Source organism: Enhydra lutris, unplaced genomic scaffold, assembly GCF_002288905.1.
Source record: "Enhydra lutris kenyoni isolate GAN:26980312 unplaced genomic scaffold, ASM228890v2 scaffoldscaffold44, whole genome shotgun sequence".
NCBI classification, from domain to species: Eukaryota; Metazoa; Chordata; class Mammalia; order Carnivora; family Mustelidae; genus Enhydra; species Enhydra lutris.
Genome location: NW_019154128.1, coordinates 362,784 through 368,057, shown reverse-complemented (window position 1 = coordinate 368,057; position 5,274 = coordinate 362,784). Strand labels below are relative to the sequence as shown.

The 5,274-nt window shown below is 51.8% G+C and overlaps 1 pseudogene; it reads left to right on the top strand.

Moving 5' to 3' along the window:
• Positions 1-284: 284 nt before the first annotated feature.
• Positions 285-1,083, top strand: LOC111155955 (annotated as a pseudogene).
• Positions 1,084-5,274: the final 4,191 nt, after the last annotated feature.

Sequence of the window (5,274 nt, the reverse complement as noted above, 5' to 3'; positions counted from 1 at the left end):
AACTTTGTTGGTATTTAAAAAATGCATTCTCACAGTGTTTTGTGTTCCAGTAAATATACATTACTCAGACTTGATTTGATCACTGACTCATATGCGATTCCTACTGTTAAAAGTACCGTCCTGCCACAAGAAACTGCCCAGGGCTCCTCCATAGCTCTGCACCGGCCGGGGCCCTTCCAGTGCCTGGAGAGATCGCACTGGTCTCCAAGGACGCTTTTGACCCAAAATGCGATATTTGCACCCCTTTTTAAAAAAGAACAGACATGCTTCTTTCCCCCCAGCCACCCAAGATGCCAAAAAGGAAGAAAGCTAGGGGGAAGGTGGCCCCAGCCCCTGCTGACATGAAGAAACAGGAGGCCAAGGAGGTGGTCAAGCCCGTATATGAGAAGAGGCCCAAGAATTTTGGCATCAGAGGGGAGATCCAGCCCAGAAAGGACCTTACTCATTTTGTCAAAGGGCCCATTACTTCTGGCTGCAGCAGCAAAGGGCTATTGTCTATAAACAGTTAAAAGGGCTTCTCCTGATTAACCAGTTCCCCCAGGGCTTGGACGGCCACACAGCTCCTCAGCTGTTTCAGGGGGTTTTCAGGTACAGACCAGTAACAGAGCAAGAGAAGCAGCAGAGACTGTTGACCCGAGGTGAGAGCAAAGCTGCCAGCAAAGGAGATGTCCCCACTAAGAGGCCACCTGTCCTTCAGGGGTTAATAGTGTCACCAGTTTGGTGGAAAACAAGAAGCCTCAGCTCGTAGTGATTGCCCAGGCCATGGATCCCACTGAGCTGACTGTCCTCCCAACTGCCCTATATCATAAGATGGGTGTCCCCTACCTCATTATCAACAGGAAGGCCAGGCTGGGGCGTCTGGTTCCCAGGAAGACTTGTACTACTGTCACCTTCACACAGGTTAACTCAGAAGACAAAGGGGCTCTGGCTAAGCTGGTGGAAGCCATCAGGACCAATGACAATGACAGATATGATGAGACCCACCATCACTGGGGAGGCAGCGGCCTGGGTCCAAAGGCGGTGGCTCACCTTGCTAAGTTGGGAAAGGCACAGGCTGAAGAAATGGCCACCAAACTGGGCTAAGTGGATGCTGTTGAATTTTCTGTACATAAAAGTAATAAAAAGTTCTTTCAGCCAGTGTCAAAAAATAAACAAATAAAAAGAACAGACATGCATTGAAAATGTACTAATCACATATGCATGGATGCCATGCAGTTAGCTACCATTTCGTTGACAGATGTACCAGAACCCTGATATGTAGGAAGCGACTAGGCATTCTGCACATTTTCGTCTAGGATACGAGGGGTGTTGCTCTCTTAATGCTGTTGTTTGCTCAATAGCCCAGGCCAGGGCACTAATTGTGCAATGCCTTACCTCCTAATAGACTATCAGTCTGCAGAAGGGAGGAGGGGCGGGCATGCCTCCAAGCTCAGAAAGCCAGGAGCGGGAAACATGGGTGGTAGGGGCCCTCTAGGGCTGCCCCTAGCTCTCCCTTCCATCTGGAGGCCCTTTTGGAAACCAGGTTCCACTGACCTGAAGGGGAAAGGAAAGAAGAAACCTAGTGTACGAATCGAATTCCTCTACATGCCCAGGGCTTCGTAGTACACCCACAGATGTGGGTGACGACATGGACAATTCAGATTCCAGGAGCCCCTGCTCTCAGAGAGCACTGTGTTAGGTTCTCTGTGTTAGGTTAGGGAGCTGGGGCCCTGCGACCCAGACCCAGGGTGCCCTCTCCCAGCAGCCATGGCCGGCAGCTCTCCTACGCACGGAGTGGAGGGACAGCCGGGGACAGCCGGCAACAGCCTGGGACACAGCTGATTTGTGGCACAGGAAGGAGAAGGGAGCAAGATGGGGGCAGCTGAGCCTCAGGCACCTTGCTGGCTTCTCCCAGAAGAGCCTCTAGGAGGTGTGTGCTATGTCTGTCTTCTTGCCCAAGACACTCGAGCTCTGTGTGACATGTACTCATTATAATACGAAATTAGACATGTTAGTCCAGGAGCACAGCTCTCCACTTCCTGGCTTCTCAGGATGAAACCCTGCTAAATGAGGTGGAGAAGCACATGGGGAAGCCAGCAGGAGGGAATGCTCTTCGGCAGCTGTGGGTGCAGGAAAACCCACAGCCGGTGGGGAAATGTGGCCTGGAAGGGACTCCTGCTCTAGCCCCAGACAGGCCTTGGCCTCCTGAGTCAGCAGCCCTACCTTGGAACCTTTGTGGGACCTGGCTGCTGACATCGGGAGGCCTCCGGGGAGATCAGAGGTGGACGACTCCTCCGGCTCAGTGACAGGGGCTTTCTCCGCCGCCCGTTCCAGGAAGAGAGATGTCCTCTCTCCTGTTGTCTCACAGAGATGAAGGAAGAAGCTTCTGATCCAGCTCCCTGTGGGGTTCTTGCCCAGTTTGTTCTGTCGTAGGCAAGATCTGTCCCAGGTGAGCTGCTGGGGGAGGCAGCCCACGCAGATGGAACCACAGGGACAGCTGCGACAGGACCCCTGGCCAGAGGGCCCTTGCAGTCCTGGTGGGAGGTGACTGCGGCAGGTGAGGGTCAAGTGGCAAGCTGTCCCTTCTGTCGGTGAGGATAGAGATGACGAGGCCCGTGCTCAGCTGGCCCCATGGGGCGCAGAGAGTGGGCTCTGTTGCTTTGCACCTGCAGAGTGAAGGGCGCTAGTCAGGGGGGACGAGCCCATCAGGCAGTTCAGCAGCCCCTGAAAGCAAACCCGGCCGCCACGCCTTTTGCTGGGACAGTTCCCTCAGTGCTGAGTCTGCCTTTCCTCTCTGTAGAATGAGGAGAGAACAGTGTGTGTGTCATGCTGGGCACAGAGTGGATGGCACCAAATACTGCCATCCACGGAGTCTTCCAGTGGCCCCTTATCTAGGACAAGCAGGGCCACAGGCACGAGCTGCCATCAAGGCTCTTCAGCTGAGGAGGGGCATGGTCAGACCAGAACTGATAGGAATCCCTTTAAAGTTGGTAACTGAGGAGGCTGCCAGACAACCCAGGGATGGGGAGGAGGCTCCCGCCTCCCCAGCAGAGGAGGATCTTCCAGCCTCATTTACCCAGCCAGGTCCCCGCTACATCATCATAGCCTGGGTCCGTGGTCCGATGATGTTTCTGGGGATGGAGATGCATTTATTCATCTCTCTCAGCCACACAACAGTGCCAGTCACAGAGTAGAATCAGTACCCTTTGGGGACCCTGGGTGGTTCAGTCGGTTAAGCGTCTGCCTTTGGCTTGGATCATGATCCTGGAGTCCCTGCTTGGCAGGGAGTCTGTTTCTCCCTCTCCCTTTGCTCCTTCCCCCTGTTCATGTGTCCCCCACTCTCTCTCTGTCAAATAAATATATAAAATCTAAAAAGATAAAGAAAGAAAGAACCCTTTAATCCCTGGGAAAGGCCAGCTTGGCAAGCAGAGAAAGAGGCCCGGCCCCTGAGGATGGGCAGCCTCGCAGGGAGAGAAACTGGTCCGGCGAAAACAAGATTTTCTAGAAGAAAGGCCACTAGAGTCAGGGAGGAGGTGCTCTCCAGAGTTCAGAGGTGGCCTCTAGTTCCAGCATCCCAGTGCATGTCCCTGTTCTAAGAACCCTGGGAGCCAGGCACCTACAAGGGAGGCCTGAGAAGAACCAAGAAATCAGGTGGGGACCTGTTGGAAGTGCCCGCTGGGGCTCCTGTCTTAGGAAGGAGGCAAAAGCTGGTTTGCTGCACAACTGGGGGCAGAGCTCCTGCCACACACTCAGTCCCGGAAGCAAGGCTGTGGGAGAGGAGGGGATGGGGACACAGGCTGGCCCAGCCATTGCAACCCTCGGGCTCACAGCCTGGCCAGAACTCTCGCGTTCTCCTGCCTCCGGTGTGGATAGTGATGCAGGGCTAGGAGGGGCTGGCTAAAGAGACTGGGAACAGGTAGGGTCTGATCCTGCTGGTGGAGGCAGAGGGCCGAGAGTCACTGCTATGGGCAGTAGGCAGCAGGCGAGGTGGAGAGAGACAAAAGCCCCAAGCAAACTGAAGTTAGGGAAGCACATTAAGGAGAGCTGTTGCTGCTGTTGTTTTTAAAGGTGGAGAAGGGAGATAGCCACCAAAGGAGTTATATCCAGAGTATATAAAGAAATCTCAACACTCAAGAATGAAAAACAAGTAATTCAATTAGAAAATGGTCAAAAGGCACGAAGAGACATTTCACCAAAGAGGATCTACGAGTGACACATGAGTGCATGAAAAGATGTTCAGTGTCCTTAGCTAGGAGGGAAACGCCCATTAAAACCCCACACTCCTGAAAAACATCTGGCTAAAATAAAGACGAGTCACAACAGCAAATGCTGGTGAGGATGTGGAGAAACTGAGTCCCTCATACATTGCTAGTGGGGATGGAAGATGCTATGATGGCTCTGATACACAGCTGGTAGTTTCTTAAAACATGAAACATGCAACTGCCATATGACCCAGACATTGCACACACTTGCACATTTATCCTGGAAAAACGCAAACTCCATTCATACACACATTCACACACTAATGTTCGTGGAAGCTTTATCCATAATAACCCCAAACTGCAAAAGACCCAAGTGTTCTTCAATGGAGAGGTGGTAGACAGACTACGGTACGTCCATCCTGTCGGATGTTGGTCAGCAATAAAAAGCCAACTGCTGACTGATACAGGCAACAACCCCAGTGGATCGCAAAGGCATTATGCTGGTTGGGAAAACAAAAAAGGCAAATTCAACAGGTCACATATTATATGACTCCATTTATATAACAGGCATGAAATCATAAAATTATAGAGTTGCAGAACAGGTTGGTGGTTGCAGGGGGTGGGGAGTTACAGGAGGGAGGTGGGAGTGGTTACAAATGACGGGGGGATCCTCAGGGGGATGGGGATGGGTTGTATTGTATCTTGGTGGTGGTCACATGAATCTATACATGTGATAAAGTTGCATAGAACTAACTACACGTGTACACACACACTCACACGCTCACGTAAGTTCCAAACAGGCGAAGTCTGAATGAGGCCAGTGGATGTACCCATCTCGAGTTCCTGGCTGGGTACGTACGGTACTGTAGTTTTGCAAGATGCCAGCATTGGGGGGAAGTTTGGTGAGGGGTATGTAGAATCTTTGGTACTTCTTAAAATTGTGGGTGAATCCACAGTTAGCTCAAAATAAAAAAAATTTTTAAGAGGACAGGTGGAATTGGAACTGACCTTAGAGCAAAAAGTTGAAGAAAGTGAGTGGTGGATAGTCCTGCTGAAGAATGTGATGTTAAAGACCAAAGGAACAGGGTGCCCT